We start from the raw sequence: 19,661 nt of genomic DNA, 5'->3' as shown, positions 1-19,661 counted from the left end.
GTCTGCTATAACATTGGCGTAATAGTTGTACATTGATTAACGTAAAAACAGGAAATGTTTCGTTTCTATAACTTTTTATGAATGTTTCCTCTATCTATGCACTCTCTTTCTATAGTTTGACGCTGTATACCCTGGCCAAAATTGACGGTGATTCATCAAGTAGTTCTTCCGATTTTCTTTCTCCCAACTAGACAGACAGAGTAAATTTTAGCATTGGGCAATATGTTTCATCATTAACTACCCATAATCTTCTGCATCGATTTTGATTATTGTTGGTACATGAGTGTACCCGGCTTAATTTATGCTTTTAGCACATTTTTGTTAAGGGGATTGAGGGTTGAGAGAAGTAGCATTTCAAAATAAAAACAAGAAAATGACCAATAATAGTGCACAGTAAATATTTTTCGGCGTTAATGAGAAGAATAGTGAAGTCTGAAGTCACCCGCGTGCTTTTTAATAGCAGAAAGGTTCAAATCCTTTCCATAAATGTATTCTATTCGTGAGAAGAAATAGCATTACTACAAGCAATTAACCCAGTGTGAGTTTATGTTCCTGGAAGATGTTATTAGACTACTGCTTTTCTTTTCTACCTATAATCTTCTTTCAACTGCTGAGAAAACTTTTAGCTCTGGATTAGATAACTAATATCTCATCTACATTTCCATTCACTCATATATATTTCTTATCTGTACTATCACACTAAGCATAAATAACATGTTATAATTTCACTTCCGTACACGTTTCTTTAAATCTTCATTAAACCACATTTGAAATGCAAAAATCTTTCTGCAATAAGACGTTTCTTCTGTCAACCTTCCAAAGTACTTATTAACACAACAATTCTTGTTCCGTTTTATACCAAAATCTTTAGCCATATTCCTGTCAAAATTGAAATTGTCTCCAATCTTTCAACTTCAATATTCTCGTTTTCTGTTTAGCTAACTCATTCTTTATCGAGTTACTGCAATGTACTGCCTTCGAGATAAACCATCCTTACCATCGACATTCAACTTTTTTTATATAACAGAATATTTTCTTTATTAACTTTCAATATGTATGTCTCACGTCAAACAATAATCGTACAGATAAACAAATACAGAACAATAGTAACCCTTCATGGATATCCTGATTGATCCTAAATGTTTCATTTTCCGTTTTCATATTCTTAAAGAACAAAATTTTTTATAGTACTATAGGCCTACTTCCTTCCTTCACAGACAAATTTACTACTTCCTTTTGTTACCTTAACATTCAGTCTACAAAAGAAGTTGAGCACAATGCGGAGAATTTAAGGACTTCATGGACATTAACTAGCCTCTGGAGATTTATATCAGAGGTTGATTTGTGGCCCTTGATAAGTGTTCCAGTTGTAGAATTTATAGTCTACGAATCAAGCTTCTTATGATGTACAAAGGTTTAAATGGTTGCAAGCATAGTAAGTAGTGTTGCTGGACTTTCTTTACCATAGGAATAGATTACCTAATATGTAACTATGCTTGCATAAAAAAAGAAGTAATAAATACTAAACCTGGGAGGATTTGAGCAAGAACAGACTGATTAATGTTTCTGGATACATGATGCGGGATGCAGTATTCACTTTGTCAGCATATTAGATGTGGCTTGTATGTACCTAGGTATTAATTTTGGAGATATAAAAACATCGTAAAAACTCATTAAGCTAGTGAGGAAACATTGTGAGTGAAAACTACACAGAATATCTGTGTACAATTCCCAACACTGTACATTGAAGACTTTCCAGTAAATAGCAGAATGGTAAGATTTTGCTTGTAGTAATCCCTTGCTAGATAGGTAGGGAACATTTATGATAAATGATAAAAGCCTTCGTAAAGGACCTAGCAAAAAAAAAATCTATTGGCGTACTAAATAACACAATCATTTTTGATTATACGCTGTGCGACACGCAGTCCTTATTATTAGTATCAATAATGTTATATTATATTTATACCTTTTCATTAATTTGCATATCATAATAAAACTTATTGTTTATTTTTATATGTTATTTTATATTATTGGTTAGCTTAGAATCGTATTTATTATATTCCATAGGTATTTATAATATTCAAGTTTTATATCGAGAATGTAACGACAAATATTGGATTTCGTATACATAAAGATAGATTCTAGTGAGTTAGATGTTTTTATTCAGGCTCAAAAGGTCAGTCAGCTATGCTTGGTCAACCTTGCAACCACTTACTGTGAGCTGGATCTAAAAATTTCTGTTAAGCAACAATAAGAATACTATATAGAACTGAAAAACTATAAAATAACCTGAGTTGTAACACTACCGAAAATGAGACAGAAAGACGGACGTTTGTCCATTGTCAAAATGTAACACTTAGATATCAAAACAGAAGGACAAAGACATATTAAAACCAAGGGATAGCTACCCATTTCACAAGAATTCTAGCTGACGTAGCGAATCTATCAAAACACGCTAAATTTTCTCCCAAGGTTACCAGAATTAAGCCTAGAGTAATAGCAATTAATAATAATTATTAAAATAAAGATAAGTATCGGGTATACTAATCAACTATGTTTTGGAAAGCTACGCGTAATCTTATTTTGTTTTCTTTTCATCATCCTTCCGTGTCTGTAGTCTAAAGCGTTCTTTTTCATCGCGGTAAAAGAAATAGAAACTCCCAAATACATCTATCATTACTGAGGGGGTGGAGCTTCAGAAGCCTCAGAAAGCAGAACATTTTGGTGCATACTCTCAAAAACACTTATTTTCGGTTTATTGGAAGATGACAACTCATTTTCTCATATGTAGTATATGTAATAAAAGGAATAAAACGCAAAATAAAACGTTATTATACAATATTTTATTCCGTATATATAGTTTTTACACTAAAAGATGCAAATGTATATTTCAATTAGTGACATTACCGTCCTTCTCAGGCAAGAAGGATTTTAATTTAGCTTGAATGCTACTAACACAAGAAGAAGGGATAGTTCTTCAGGATAGAAAAACTATTCATCATCTACGGAAACAAAAAGAAGTGGAATAACGGACAAACTTCTCCGGAAGATCAAGAAGAGAACTGTTAAAGAAATACCTATCCGAAGTGATTTAAAAATCTTAATTCATTAAGCTAACTTTCTAATGAAGATATTTGAGAGAATATCAGAACTTTTTTAATTTTATTTAGTGAAGTGTAAATAACTGTGCATAATTATGTTTTATTAATAAAGTTCAGTAATAGTGAGTGAATGAAATAAATGTGTTTCACCTCAATTATCTTGGAGTTGTTCTCTTCGAAGCTGAGTTTCAACAGGTATGATGAATACCAATGTACTAATTCTGTTCTCTTGCAGGTCTTCTGAGTTGCATTCTTTCTGGTACCAGATGTTCTACTCATCCGAAAGTAATTACACACCTATTCTTTAATGCAATAAGGTGGCAGACAACTCATGCGTAAGTCCACATATCAAAGAAAGTCCGACAGGAGCTACAGGACTTGAAATAAGGAACTCACACTTACATGAATTGAATTGATAGCAATTAGATAGCGTTTTATTTTGGCTCTACCGACTTTTGTATAAATCAAATTAATCCCTATTAATTTATTTGGCATAATCTTAAAATTTCATTAAATTCGTATGATACAACATTCATGTAGGTAAAGGGGTAGTAAAAGAGATATTTGCATATGATTTCCATACGGAGATTTCTCTTTTCCTCCCCTGCACTACACAGCTGCTGAGCAATATCTGATAGTGAGCTGAAGTTGTTGATGAAGTGAAGTTTTGATGATGCAGAATTGTTTGATACGCGTTTCTGTTTGGTTTTTAGTTTGCGTCACTTAACAGCAGTTGAACCATATGAGTCTAGGACCGACAGCTTTAATATGGGATCCGAACAACATAATCTCACGCCGTGAATCAAAACAGCATTTCGTCGCTAAATGCTCTTACGGTAACCGCTTAGCCACGAGGAAGCTTGCTTTCTTTACATGAGATTATTATCGTAGAATGTTACCAAAATTGTAATTAGAAACTATAGAAAATATCGGGATCGACCAACAATACAAGTGTTTGAGTAACCCCATACCTTATTGATAATTTGAAGTATGTTACAAATATTTGAAGTTGATTGAAGTTGATGCTATACGCAGTGGATGATGAAATTCAAGGAATATATGTTATTTATATATAAGACAAACCAGTATAACACACGAGTTTTGCCGAAGCGTTATTTTTTCTAATTAAATAAAATGAGATAATCATTAGGAGTAAAGATATGTGATGTTTATATCTGTGACTTATTGATTGAAAATATGGAATAAAAAGGTCTGCTCAGAATACGAATTGTACTAAATTCTGTTATTGAAAACACTCTTAAATGAAGTATTATTTTTTTCTATAGCAACAATAAAGATAACTTTTTCCAGAAAGATGAAAATGTCTTAGCAAAATGTTGAAAATATGAGATTATCATTGAGAATATCCGCATATGATAACCAATAAGATAGTGGCTTTCTTGACGGGTGATTAGGTAACTATAACTAAGTGTTAGCATATTATTGTAATTACTAAGGTCCGAGCAATTTATGTAGTCGAAATGTGAAGTTGGAATGCATAAAAGAATTAACTCCTCCTGATATTTGTTCTGTATTATTCTAACAAAACATATAATTCGGGCGATGCTGAGAAAAAAAATCTTTTTGAGTAAAGTTTGTAATATATTATTCCGAAGGAAATTATTATATTTTTTTAAAAAAATAACGTCTCAATGTTATATTTTTTGTTTAAATGAAATGCATAAAATATGAACGACGGACAAATAAGATTTTCAGCCCTGCCCGGAAGTCGGACCACAGACTACTTACCGTACACACAAAAGTCACTTGGCATTTTTAAACTTTGACAGTTCATTTACATAATTTGTTCGGTTGTAAAAGTGACACAAAACCAGTGTTATTTTTTGGAAAAGTGAAAAAGGATAAAGAAAGAACACACTTAATAAAAGTAACCTAGATACAAATGTTACGAAGACAAGACAAGAAGATAATTGTTAAAGTGTTTCCGTTGACACTGCATTATAGATTCCTTCATGATATCGTAGGACATTTAACATAGTTTTGAACTACTAATATTAGTAATACAACCGAAGTGGTAAGGAATTACAGAAACTCAAATGACATTAACTAAAAGCAAAGAAAGAGACATAATTAAATGATGGAATAATATTGGACCTAACACCAAACTCCAACAATAGAACTAAATAGTAAAATGTAATAATTATATTTAATTTTAAATGTGAAATATTGATGAAGTCGATTTCACTGCTGTGATGCATCAGCTGCATCTGCCATTTATGTGAAAAATCCAATACTAACAGTTTCTTATAACGGTCGCTAGGTGGGAGGAACCTCTATCTTAAAGTCTACATTTTGCATAAGCTCCCAACGAAACAATTTTTGAAATGTGATTATTTAAAAATGAACCAAAATTCACAAAATTCAAGAATTATCAAGGTTTTTTTGTATTTCTTGCATTTAAATGTTAATCTCCTGAAATATAATAAAGTTATATTTTCACTGAATATCTAGTGCTTCACTCATTACTCATTCCGGAAGCGGGTTCACGTGTATCTACCCGCAAAAATTTCGTAAGTCCCTAAATGTATACAACGTAAAAAATTAGTTGGACTACTAGAACCTTACTGAAGATAAGTATTAGTCTTAGATACGTGTATGCTGTAGTTATGTTACAAATTGACTCACGAAATTATACAGATTCCGTTGTTTCTTCTTCTTTTCCAGCTGAATCATTAAGGAAAATCGTAACCTACTACCCGTCCTCCAATCCAGAAGAAAAGTCTTGAAAGTGATCATTAAGATGAGTGCTAAAAGTGGATCTGAAAAGTTAGGGGGACGGATGACTCACGCTCCCCCCGTGCCTATCTTTGCCCACTGTAATTTTTCATCCCTGTATAAGATATAACAATATACCTCAATCACATTTATCTAAAAGACAGTGAAAATTTCCAAAATTTCCAAGTCATATAGGTGTGGAAAAGGAAAAGAAATTTTTGCACAAACTAAAATTTAAATATCTGCTGGAAAATCCAACACCTGACAAACCTAGTTGTAAGCATTGTTAACATATAATAAGACAATCCTAATACGTGATTACTCCAGTTATTTTAATTTCGATTTTCGTAATTATCATTTTATAATGGTTTTATATTTTGATATCTATATTTTCAGTTAATGCGTTCCAAATTTGAAATATAGCGACGAGAATTATGTATAGTTAGTTTGGTCTCCAATTTCTAGATAGTTTACTTGTAGATGTCCGTTCTCATCAGAAGATCAGCACTGGAAAAGAAATTGCACGTGGTCCTGGGTTCGATCGCAGTTCACGACAAGTGAACTTGGTAGTGGACAAACACCGTATGCGTGGGTTATCTCGTGGTTCTCCCCTTTCCTCTCAGTTTCTTTATTCCACAATTTCATTCACTTCAGCGTCTCCTTTAGCCTATCTGTCATAATCGTGGGACGTAAGACTTAAATATTTCATTTCATTTCGTCCAAGAGTTTATCAGATTCTTCGTATCTTCACCGAGTTCAGCTATTCGAAATAGAAAATTTCAAGAACTACATGATCGGTTTCCATAAATTTTCACGAGGATGTATAGTTTCAAAACTCCAAAAAGTAAGTAGTGTATATTAAAGAATTTCGGTTTTAGCCTCCATTTCTATGAAGCAAAATAGGTAATAGATAGAGGGAGCAGTTCTCTACAACGAATAGGCTACTCAAGGGGACATATTTGTCTCTTTTTTTTTAAATACGATGTAGTGTAGTTTTGATTTAAATTAAAATAGTAGCCTTGCATGAAATCCAAGACATGATTTTCGTAAATTCAAATCATAATTGAGAAGGAGGAAATAGAACACTTGAATAAGTTTTGCGTAATGGGAACTATCTCTCAAAACTTCAAGTACTTTAATATATCAATAAATAATAAGATTAACTATCTATATATCAAATTTGGTAGAATATTAGTGTAAATTGTTTCTGAATACTAAAATATTATACTCAAGCCTCTAATACATTATGATATCATGATAGAGTTGTATATACACATGTAATATATATTTGTTTAGAAAAGTTTTATACTAGTATTTCCAGACTAATTGTTTCGGAATATAGACTGCTGGGTGGTACTTCTACTGAAGATTTGAAGTTGAGACGCTAAATGAAATCAAATATGAGAGTGTCCACAGAAGCATACCGTATTTTCTATATAACATAGTTAGACGTATCCATCATCCCTCTCAGAATAGCTTTCCGGTATTTCACTTTCTTCTATAGCTAATTTGGGTTCATGTGACATATGGTCTCTCCTGATGATCGGATCAGTATTATCCTTGATGGTGATAATCTTTCTCTTGATAGTATCAATTTCTGCCTGTAACTCTTTAATTTGATTGCTATGCTCATTAACTTGAGTTTCAGTCACTTTCACCGAACACTTTGTACAACTGTAAATCTGTGCAACATTTGTTCCATCCTATATTCTATTCGTTGTAGTTTAGTGTTTATTTGCCGTGTTATTTGTTCTAATTATTATCCATTTGCTGTGTCAGGGACTGTGTAATTTGTTCAAACTTCCTATCCATTTGCTGAAACTTTTGTTCAAATTTAATATCCATTTGCTTCATTTGCTGTGATAAGTATTGATCTAAATGTTCTATAAGGTCAGACATATTCGTTGATGTATCCGATCCTGGTGTTTCAATATCACACAACTTCATTAATATTTTCGACTCTGGGTATATCCATTTTAATGTTACGATAAATTTTTTGTTTTACTTCGTAATATTGTATACTCCGTGTTGATGGTTATTTATGAGATTGCTTACTTTTCTTCAAAGAAATCTCAAGGGTCCCAGGCAGAAACCACCATCTAAATAATGGAACGTCTCACTCTTATTTTTAACTTACCGTTAAAATTCTTTTACCTTTCTGTTACAATTATTGCCCACAGTTCGATTAAGTCAACACGATCCCGCACCCAGGCACGTAGCCAAGGGGTGGGTCCGGGGGGTCCGGACCCCCCCTTCGGATCCAGAAATGAAAATATTAAGGAAAGATGAAACAAAAGATACGAGAAAAAGATGAATCAGCGTCAAAAATATAAAGCTACTTCAAGTGTAACGAAACATTTCGAATTCATTTATCTCCATGTTAATCCTATGGACTACAAATGACGATCGATAAACCGGTTCAATAAGATACTCTCAGATAGAACTTAAGAAATGCCCAGAATTACAATAATATGAGTCATTTTGAATTTCGCGGCAACACTAATCCATTTTATAGCATGCATTTACTCCCGAAAGAGATTTCGTTGCTATCCTTGACAGCATTAAACGAAGATAAGAAAAAGAAGAAGACAAGTAGAACCGAGTTCGAATGACCTCGGAAAACTATATCTTTTTCAATACTTTTTATATTCTTTTACTCAAGATTTCATCACAGTTTTTCTGATTAAAATACTTACTAACATATCCTCATTTTATTGTCCTAAACAACCAATATGGGTGCGTTGCCAGTAAAATAGTTTAGATTAATCGATCCCCTGGTGTGTAACCACAGTATTTCATGTCCCCCCCCCCCCCCCGCCATTACGAAATCCTGGCTAAACGAACGAATATATGTTGCCAGTAAAATAGTTTAGAATGATCGAGCCCCTAGTGTGATATACCCATTATTTCGTCACGGACCCCCCCTATTGAAAAATCCTGGCTACGTGCCTGCCGCACCTTAATTTTGTACTCATAATTGCAAGAGAAATTAGGCACATATAATGCATATCACAATTAACTGTTATTGTAAAAACTCAATGAAAAATCTTTCTTCTGTTGTCATAACAACTCGAAATAACTATATTTTGTTACAGCAACCCTCATTACATAATTATTTTATCTATCTCCACATATATTCTACCTTTTTTCTTCTTCTTCTTCACATATTGTGCACTTTTAAGCACCGTTGCCCAAAATAGCTACAATGAGAAATGGAAGTAATTCACAGATGTCAGATATACAATATCGTTGTAGAGTGTATAATTTCAGTAATTTACTATGAATAGAGCTAACTAGAAGTGTTTTTGTAATGAAGAAATAACAACATGGAAAGTGAAATTAGTTTTAACAAATTGTCGAGTTTTTATGTCGACACATTTATGTTTTCGGCTACTGATTACCTCGAAACCCCGGTAGCCAGATTAGCAAGGGATGTGGGACTCATAGCAAGGGATGTGGGATTTAAAATAGGGGCCGCGGTGGCTCAGTGGTAGAGCGTTCACCTCTGGTGCTTGGGATTCCAGCCCTCGCCAAGTGAACTTTGTGGTGAACAAACACCGTGTGGTGGTTTTTTCTGGGGGTTCTACCGTTTCCTCCCACTTTCTTCATTCCACCATTTCATTCATTACTCATCATCACCGTCCCCTTTAGCCTAACCGGCATAACCGTGGGACGTAAAACTCAAAGATTTCATTTCAATTCATTTTTCATATTTGAAATAAAAGTGACAATCAGAGCAAAATGCACATGTCTTTAACTCAGAGCGAAAAAAGGAATGACATTTCTCATTTCTAGTTCTATTAGTCTTGTAGCTCTTAGTCTGGCAAAATACTGAAGGACACTGAATTATGAATATTTTGTAGATCATTCCTCTTTAATATCACAGAAATATCATCTTCCGGCTTGTTTAGTTTAAAAAATTATAGAATATATTTCTTTACTATCAAAAGTATGTGTACCGTCGTTGATCTGTGATGACAATCAGAAACAGAAGGTAAATTCCAGTAATAGTTTTCCATTAAGTGAAAATATAAATATTTTGATTTTAACAATTTTTTTGGCTTGAAATTTGTGTTTGGGTTCACCCCCTTACCTGAAACATTGAGCACAGAAATAGAAGAACATATTAGTATTTTATTGTTGAGTCCAGTATATTTCAAGCATCATTTCTCGTATAACGCTTGCAATATGTCAATGTATCGATATCGACATATATCAATATTGGATATTGCAAATATATCGACATTGATATATCAATATCCTGAATTTTCGATATCGATATTCAGGGAATGGAGCGTGGTATAGGGGGCCCTTAGACTTGTGATGAATGAAGAGATAAAACTTAATTTTTACAATAATGTTTTCTAATGACAATTTCCTTATTATCACTAATTGCATTGTAAAAAAATCTACTTGCAAATTTGCAATATTATATACTGTAATTTCTTAGCCTCAAAAACCTGTCTGTATCCGAAAAAAAATAAAAAAAGGTCATGTCAAAAGCAAGTGCTTCGAACTTTGACCTATAATTTTTCGTAAGAAAGATTTTTGTTCTTCTCTCTCGGAGATATCCATGGCTTTTGGCGTTTGGTACCACTGACTGACATAAAGTTCACAGTTCACCGTTATATGCAGACATTCTCTTAGGCAGAGTCAGAAACTTTGAAAAGGAAACGAGTTCTTAATAATAATAATAATAATAATAATAATAATAATAATAATAATAATAATAATAATAATAATAATAATAATCATAATAACAATTATTATTATTATTATTATTATTATTATTATTATTATTATTATTATTATTATTATTATTATTATTATTATTATTATTATTATTATTATAACAATCCTAGTTTACAACTAGGGTTTCATCTCTTTATTTGCATGGGAGGCCCGCAAGTCTGCTACGTCTCTGGTGTCCCGTGTTCTGTGTTTGTCTCCCTTTCAGTATAGTGTGGATGTTTGTTTTTGTGCTTTTAGACTTTTATATTAAACCCTTATATTATGAAATCTTATTCTTTTTTACGATTTCTTTTTGGAAAAAGAAGACAAACTGCTTTTCTAGAATATCTATTTCTTTGCATTCATCTTGTTTGAACTGCTTAAGGAAGATCAACTTCCAACTTTTTTACGTCGTCCAAAATAATCTTGACAATAAAATCGCCATTCTTAACAATTTATTTTTCCTATTATTTGCTGTTTGCTACACACTACTATATTTGTAACAAAATTGGAGTTTGGTCCGAAACTTTCTCATTGTTAACCACCCCAACCAGGGGCGGACTGGCAAACATAGGGCCCACCCTGCTAAACGGAAATGAGGGCCCACGGTATAAAAATGTAAAAAATGTACTTGGCATTCTATATGTATTACACATAAAAGTAACCAAATATGCAACCACCCTACTTAACGAAGATCTGTATTTTTAATCAAAGCTGATCTGGGGCTCCTTTCCCCCTTGATACGTAAATAACACCACTTACTTCAGTCGGGAGTCTGCTCGCGAATGTGCCGCAATCTCACTCTGTACCTGTCGTTTTGGCGAGAAGAAATTGTTGTAACCGACATACAAAAACTCGTCTAAATATTGCTGTTTAATCTCTAGGAAGTACGCCCCGCTCTTAGCAGACAACTCCCCCTTCCCCCAAGCATGTCAGGTGAGACAACACACATGGCATCAGTGTTGGAAACTTAAAAAAGCTGTAACTATGTGGCCTCAATGCAACACAAAGAATGCGATTGGAGGTAAATTTGCGATAGATTTCGAAACGCAAGATTTTCCTTCAAATCAGTAAGTCATAATATCACATCTTTATGTCGCAGAAAGATTACGTATCATCTATCGTCTAGTGTAGTCGGCCCATTCCTTGGCCGGCCCCAACTTCTCTTTTCATATAAATACCTACTTTGCACTTCACAAATAATTTTTACATTTTACTACACTTTTATTTTAAATTAACTTTAAATAACTAAAGGGAAGTTCACATTTACACGATATACACACTGCTTTGAATGACAGCATAAGTGTTCAGCACTTTTATAAGTTACACCAACGCTTACTAAGCCCAGTGCCGGCAGCTAGTGCTCTCAAACGGGTCAGGTCAGGCTTCATCGGGTCAGGGCTCGAGTCGAACCTCCTTGGGTCACAGGTCGGGTCACGGCTGTTGTAGCCACGGGTCGGCTCGGGTCAACTTTCTTAAGCGTCGTTTTGGCTTAAACCTATTCGAGTCATGAGTCGGGTTGGGTGGACGTTCAACGCGACCCGACCCTCTCGACCCGAGAAGGATTTAGCCGAAACGGCACATAAGAAAGTTGACGCGAGCCAACCCGTGGCTAGAGAAGCCCTGACCCTAGCGTAGGTGACCTGACCCGACCCGTGTCTCAAGCAGGCTTGACTCGACCTCTGACCCATGAAAGCCTGATCTGACCCGTTTGAAAGCACTACGCGGCAGCAAACAGTTCAGTTAATTTCGTGTTCGCTTGTTAAAGTTATGTAATTTCAAGTAAAAATAGCCATAAAAGATAAGCTACAATTGACTGAAATCATCCAAAGACGTGGTATATACATTATAATTTATAAACACCTTAGACAGAAAAACAAAAAATACCTGGCAACTGTCCTGCAGTACTCGAATGAGTCACATCACGCTCATTTGTTTCTTCGGACTTCAGAGATTCAAATAGCCTACGTTGTTTTGGGTCAGATGCAGGTTTTTGTAAATTATTATATTTGTTTGTGTTCTCGTTTTTTAGCACCACTTTTATATTTTTTCTTTACAGTAATTTTACAATCACTCCTACCATCCATACTGACACAACCACATCTGTCTTCCACGACAAACGACACGTAACTGGTGTTCCAATAATTGAATTGCTGCTATCGAATTTCCTCTTCGATGTAATATACAAATAAAACACGAGCCCAGGGCAGCAACTTCATAGTAATTGTTTGAGGTTTGTATGAAACAATCGTTGATAGTGGCGACTAATTTCTTTTCGCTTTACCGCACTAAAAAACAACGAAGCCTGATCCGATTTCTTTCTTCGAAGCTTGGTCTGAGGACAATGCAGTTCAAAAGCGTTCCGGCTCCACCTCCACTTTCCACAATAACAATATCTACGAAACTAAGGTTTCTGTAAAACATCGCCACTTGCCGACTTGTAAAAGGACCGGAGTAGGCAATGGTATCCAAATCCAATAACAGCCTAAAATCTACTGTGTTTCTTATATTAAAAAAGTAGTAGTTAACGAGCTCGTTTTTAACAGCTGCTGTATCACAAACCCCGCAATGCTTTAGGGCCTAATTGTATCATAGACGAAACCTTTTCAAGTCGATAAACGTGAATAAGAATAAGGTCTGTTCATGAAAGTTTAACTTTGCGTCTTTTGTATGCAAACACAAGTTTGCGGGAGTTACCCTGCCATATTTTTGATGCTGGTAGGTTTAATTGAGCACATCTTTTTAAAATTATTGGAGGGGGCCCACCTGTTTGGGGGGTACCACCCTGCATTTACAGGGTGGGCAAGTCCGCCCCTGACCCCAACGATCCTGCTTTATGGGTTACCTACTATTGGAGAAAAGAAGTATTGCAGGTGGGAATTCACTTTTGGAGTCTTGTATACATTAGTACAACATATTACGATTGTGAATTATTGCACTTTATATTCGAATCAGAATTTGTATCAAATTAAGAAGGTTCAATATAATAAAATAAAAGCAAAGATAACAAATGAATACCCATTGCCTTTCCTTTCCACATTTATGCCCTGGAAGTCAAACGAGGCAGGGAACTGATGAAAATTGTACGATACTGAAATAGTTGGAAGAATGACATTTGGGAGGAAATTGGAAGACACCAAGAAAATCCAAGTTTGAAATGTACACACCAGAGGAGAGTTCTGTACAACTCCAGAGGTAAATTCCAGTAATAGTTTTCCATTAAGTGAAAATATAAATACTTTGATTTTAACAAATTTTTTGGCTTGAAATTTTTGTTTGGGTTCACCCCCTTACCTGAAACATTGAGCACAGAAATAGAAGAACTTATTGGTATTTTATTGTTGAGTCCAGTATATTTCAAGCATCATTTCTCGTATAACGCTTGCAATATGTCAATGTATCGATATCGACATATATCAATATTGGATATTGCAAATATATCGACATTGATATATCAATATCCTGAATTTTCGATATCGATATTCAGGGAATGGAGCGTGGTAGAGGGGGCCCTTAAACTTGTGATGAATGAAGAGATAAATTGGAAGAGGAAATTGGAAGACACCAAGAAAATCCAAGTTTGAAATGTACACACCAGAGGAGAATTTTGTACAACTGAGCTATCATGCCCCTATTAATATACACAATAATATTTGGATTATTACTATACTTACAGGCCCGAAATAACCAAATTCCCGATATGTGGGTAAACACTTACGGGTAGCAGCAGTATCTCCCTATACGCTTCTGTATTTAAAACTTACCTCATTGCGTGCAATTATTTTGGTCAGGTGCACAATATTGTATCTTAAATCTTCAACAGCATTCTTCATGCTATTGTTAATGTCTTTATATGGAGTCAAAAACAAAATCAAAAACAATCACTTTACAAGCTGTAAGCTCAAGACATGAGAATCTAGATGAAAAGTCGATTTTGTCCAATCTACACTAAAAACTCTCCGCTATATTATTCTCGAACAAACTAGAAAGGCTAACAGGTTTCATCCGATTGGAAAGCACAAGCTTCTCAGATTCCGCGACTAACACGTCATGCCAAGTGCTTCGAAAAATTATGGCTCGATAGAGTTCCTGATAGTCATGATTCATATCTTAACATGAGAGGTTTACTGGTCAATTCGTAGCGATTTTTAAAGTACATTGCATCGTTTCAGTAACGATTTTTTTTTATTTTACCGAGACCTGCATAATCGAAAGCTAAGGCGCAGAAAGTGTATGTGTATGCTCGTCTATCACCTCAGGTTAAAACGAAGCAAACAAGATCAGGAAAGAAGAAACTGGTTGTCTATTTAAGAAAAACACCTTACATCGGTAAACTAGTTAATCCACTTGCGACAAATTGTTCTTTCAGAAACAAAACATGTTCCGGGGGGGTGGGCACTGCTGGTACTTTTCCATTTATTATTATATTATAGACTTTTTATTTTGGTCTCCTTCGGGAGGCACTCTCAGATCCCCTCAAAAACGTCTGGAAGAAACACTGCTTGCGCACCTGCTTGACACCTTTTTTCACTTTTCTATTTATTTAATAAATTTATGTTTTTAGATTACGCTTTATTTAATGCTTTCATGTGAATTTTATTGCTAAAACAAATAAATGTCAATAAGAAATCCTTACCTTTTTATTGTTATAACTATAACCTATATTATTATGTGTTCTTAAACCACGTTTCATATCTGATCCAGAACCAGTTTGCACAAATTATGGTAGATCAGATTCGTTTTGGTTTGCTTTATTGATTCAGTTATTCTTTATTTATTCGTTATTCGTTATTGCCTTTAATTTCCTGACATATTACATCAATTAACCTTCTTTTCCAAACAACTATGTTTTAACTCTAAGTAGTGAATCGGCTTGTTTTCACCAATATGTTTAAAAAAATAATATTAACGATGACGAAAAATACGTTCTTACAAAATACATATCTTAAATATAAGGATAGGAACACACTCCATGACCGCTTAAGTTTGAATATACCTTCACAAAACATATGTTAACACCAATAGAAATGTGGTGCATACAAATAAGCAATGACTTTACTCGAGCTACTGTTCTATCAAATTTCGACACATTTCTTTCATTTTCAGGTTAGGTTAGAGCTTCGCATGTCTTTTAGTAGAGCATGCACTAAATGAGGATCTCCATTAGTACTTGCAGATTGGCTTTAGGAATTTAAATAGTGTGGATACTCGGCTTAAAAATTACATTGCATAAAACACGTACCAACTTGTGCTAGGTGGCCGGAAAGCATGATTGCTATCTAACAAGTTTAAGGCATGGGTGTAAGCAAGGGGGTGAGTCCGTTAAAGGTTTGCACGGGCCGGAACTTTTACCCCGGGCTCGTCCCGGCCCGTGAATTTATAATGTTAGACCTGACCGAGTGTGAAATATATCAGCATTTACGCCCGAGCGCGACCCGAGCTCGTGTGATAATCAAATGTGCTCGAAATAAGCCCGAATTACAGAAGCATAATAATTAACTAAAAATTGTGTTTTTATTTATTACAATTATAGGTTTAATTTTGCAGTTACGCTTTAAAAGTTATCCAGAAAGTACAGTCCAATAAATTTCATTGTGCAGTTCATTTACAAGGTTAGGTCCGAAAAGGTCCGAAAAATAAGGCTGTATATTTTAAAATTTATACTTCGGGCCCAAGACCGAGGTGATATATGCTATGTGGACGCGAAATGGGTCGGGCCTAAGCCCATGGGCTCTGTCTAAGCCCGTGCAGACCTCTAACTTCCGTAGGGAGCATGAGCGTCAGCAAGAGGGGTATATGTACGAACGAGCATAGTGGAGGAACACACTTACATATATAATACTTTCACTATCACTCGAAATTCGTTTCAATATATTTTGCACTGACAGTAATTACGTATATCGACACTCTCATTTCTTTACAAAAATAAAATGTTTCACATCGTATTTTACCTATATTTTTATTTGGTAAAACCGTCTGCTCGAGTGAACCATAACCAATCAGATATCGAGAGGTGAGATACACGAAGAAACATTTCGTACTCCATGTATGGTTGAGATGAGCTACTAACGTGACGAAAGTAGCGTCTCACATCTTTGCATTCATAATTGCATTAACTAATGCTTTCCTTAATCATTAAATAGATCATAAATTTTCTCAGTTTTTTTTAAGTTCCATACTTCAATAGCTATTTCTTTGGTGAACGAAGTGTATGTGGATCCAACAGTGAATTCTTGGTATTATCACGTGTTACCTGATTATTAAGTATCCATAATTGATGTTTATTATTTTCTTCCTAGAGAAATGTTACTTCACTGCAATGAGTGTCTGATTGTGGTTTTTGGCGTAACATGTAAACCCTAAAATATCTGTATGTATATATTTGTTGCAATTAATAAGTACAACGAGTATTTACTAATTAACCCATTTAATGTGTTTATTTGTGGGTTTCTGCGTTGTATACATGCTAGATATATTGCTTGCAAAATTGACCTGAAAACATACAAGGATAAATCAAAAAGTAAGGTGAAATTGCCTGTCAAACCCATAGTATTGTGTGTAGCTAATTAATTCTTTTCCATGTTACAGGTAATCTGGTAATAGAAGTGTGACAGATTGTACAACATTCTATGTCCACCCGTCTGGTGCTGAGAGCAACTCAAAGATGGCGCAACGACTGGAACATTACACCAAGGAGGAAGTGCGCGGTGTCATTCGTTTTTTCTGGGCCAAGGGAACAAAGCCATGTGATATTCATCGAGAATTGGTGCAGGTCTACGGAGATAGTGTTATGTCGCTGAAACAAGTGTACGTGTGGTGTAACGCATTTGCAAGTGTTAGGAGTACTGTCACAGATGATGGCAGAAGTGGCAGACCATCAACGTCCATTGTCGTCGATGCCATGATTCGTGAAGACAGAAGAGTGCGGTTGCAGGACATTGCCAATGAATTGAATATCTCTTATGGTTCCGTAAGCGGTATCGTCCATGACCAACACGGCTTCACAAAAGTGTGTGCGCGCTGCGTACCCAAGCTTCTGAGTAACGAACACAAAAACCAGCGAATGGGCATTTCCCTGAGCCACCTCACACGTTATGCCGACGAAGGAAATTCATTCCTTCATCGCATCATAACGGGCGATGAAACTCCGATACCTCTATGGACACCTGAATCCAAACGTCAGAGCATGACATGGAAACATCCATCGTCACCAGAGGCCAAGAAATGCAAGACAGTAGCATCTGCCCAGAAAACAATGGCTACTGTCTTTTGGGACCGTCTCGGTGTTATTCATGTTGAATTTTTGGAAAAGGGTGCGACATTAATGCAGACATCTACTGCCAAACCCTGGACAGGCTGAAAGCAGCCATACGGCAGAAACGGCGGGGGGGACTCCGAGAGGGCGTGTTGTTACTGCATGATAACGCACGTCCACATACAGCCGAACGGACCCGTACACACCTCCGCGGGTTCAAGTGGGAAATTCTCGATCAGCCTCCGTATAGCCCTGATTTAGCCCCGTCGGATTACCATTTGTTCGGCCCCCTGAAGCAACATCTCCGTGGGCAGCGTTTCCAGACACTGACAGAAGCACAACAAGCTACACGTACCTGGTTAGGAAATCTGGAACCACATTTCTTTGAACAGGGCATGGATGATTTGGTGCCACGTTGGAATAAATGTTTAGACAACTACGCTTCCTTCTTCGAATAATAGTGTGATACCATACTTCAAACATAGTAAAGCTTCATCGACGTATCTCTGTACGCTTTTCTGTAAATCAACAATTCACCTTACTTTTTGATTCACCCTTGTAATAAACTTTTCATATCAAAGAAAGATTTTCTCTCATTTTATTTGTTAAAACTACAAATCTTCGCTAATATAAATATTAACCAGAAGTACAGCATTTAGCTTGAGAACCTCAGAGAAATGTTCTTTCAGAACTTATTGAACAACATTAATCTCTTGAACTTAAGAAAAAAATCATGACAAAATTCACGTACATAACATAATTCAGAGGAAAAATACTTTTAGTAATGAATACTTGAGATTGAAGAATTGACTAGATTTAGATCTGCGTTTGTTTTCAGAATCTTAATACAGAAATATCTGGGGAAGACGATGCCTAAATTTTACAATCACGTGCCATAAGATTCTGTGAATCATAGCAAAGCACACATGGTTTAGTCTACAGTTTAATACACTGTAAGGGTTTTTAAAAAAATGCAAACACTTTACAGATCGTTACAGTTCCATACAGAGCAGTCTTTTATTTACATAGATGGCATGTTTTATTCTACCAGTGGCATACCTTCAATTGCATAGATAACTTGTCTCATTTTACGTAAAACCGACTACTAATTACATTATATTATTTCGTGCATATACAAAAATATAAAATTAATGGAACGATGTTTCACATTTAAGTCCTACCAGATTAGTGCAACGATTTTGAATGTTTCTACCGAATGACTGGACTTGACCTAACAAAACTTATTAGCACATTCACGGTAAGCCTAGATTAATAGGGCGAGAGAGTAGCTCGTAAAAGTAATTTAATTTGACCAATCTATGTATCCAATACTTGGGTTTCGAAGTGAATAGTGACACTTCCCGATGCTGTTTAAGTAGAAACTAATTCACTAACAGCATGGGATTAGAGAAGGCAAGATTGTTTCTTTTGAAACTGTCCGAATGCAAGAGATACGAGGAGAGGCTGGGAATTCGTGAAATCACCAAGAAGAAATTTACCTGGAAGAACCATTTTAATACGCTATTCCCCCCGAAGTTCACTAAAATTTTTACAACGATGTTGCAACATTTCTAACCCTTGCAAATAAAAGGTATTGTCCTACTGCGCAACCCAACTCTCCTCCTCCGCATTGAATGCCTCATTGGATGGAAAATGTTTCCCCTTGAGATTTTTTTGAGATATGGGAAGAGGTAATAGTAGGAGGGGGTCCAGATCAGGTGAGTAGGGTGGGTAAGGTACACAGGTGAAACCCAGATCCACCAGCAATTGCAAAGCTTGATGAGCCTTGAAAGAGGGTGCATTGCCTGGGGAAACTGAACGCCACTGCTCACTTGTCT

The sequence above is a fragment of the Thermobia domestica genome, chromosome 10 (genome assembly GCF_964235325.1).
Source record: "Thermobia domestica chromosome 10, izTheDome1.hap1.1, whole genome shotgun sequence".
NCBI classification, from domain to species: Eukaryota; Metazoa; Arthropoda; class Insecta; order Zygentoma; family Lepismatidae; genus Thermobia; species Thermobia domestica.
The sequence above is the reverse complement of the archived record's forward strand: the minus strand, read 5'-3'. Positions refer to the sequence as shown.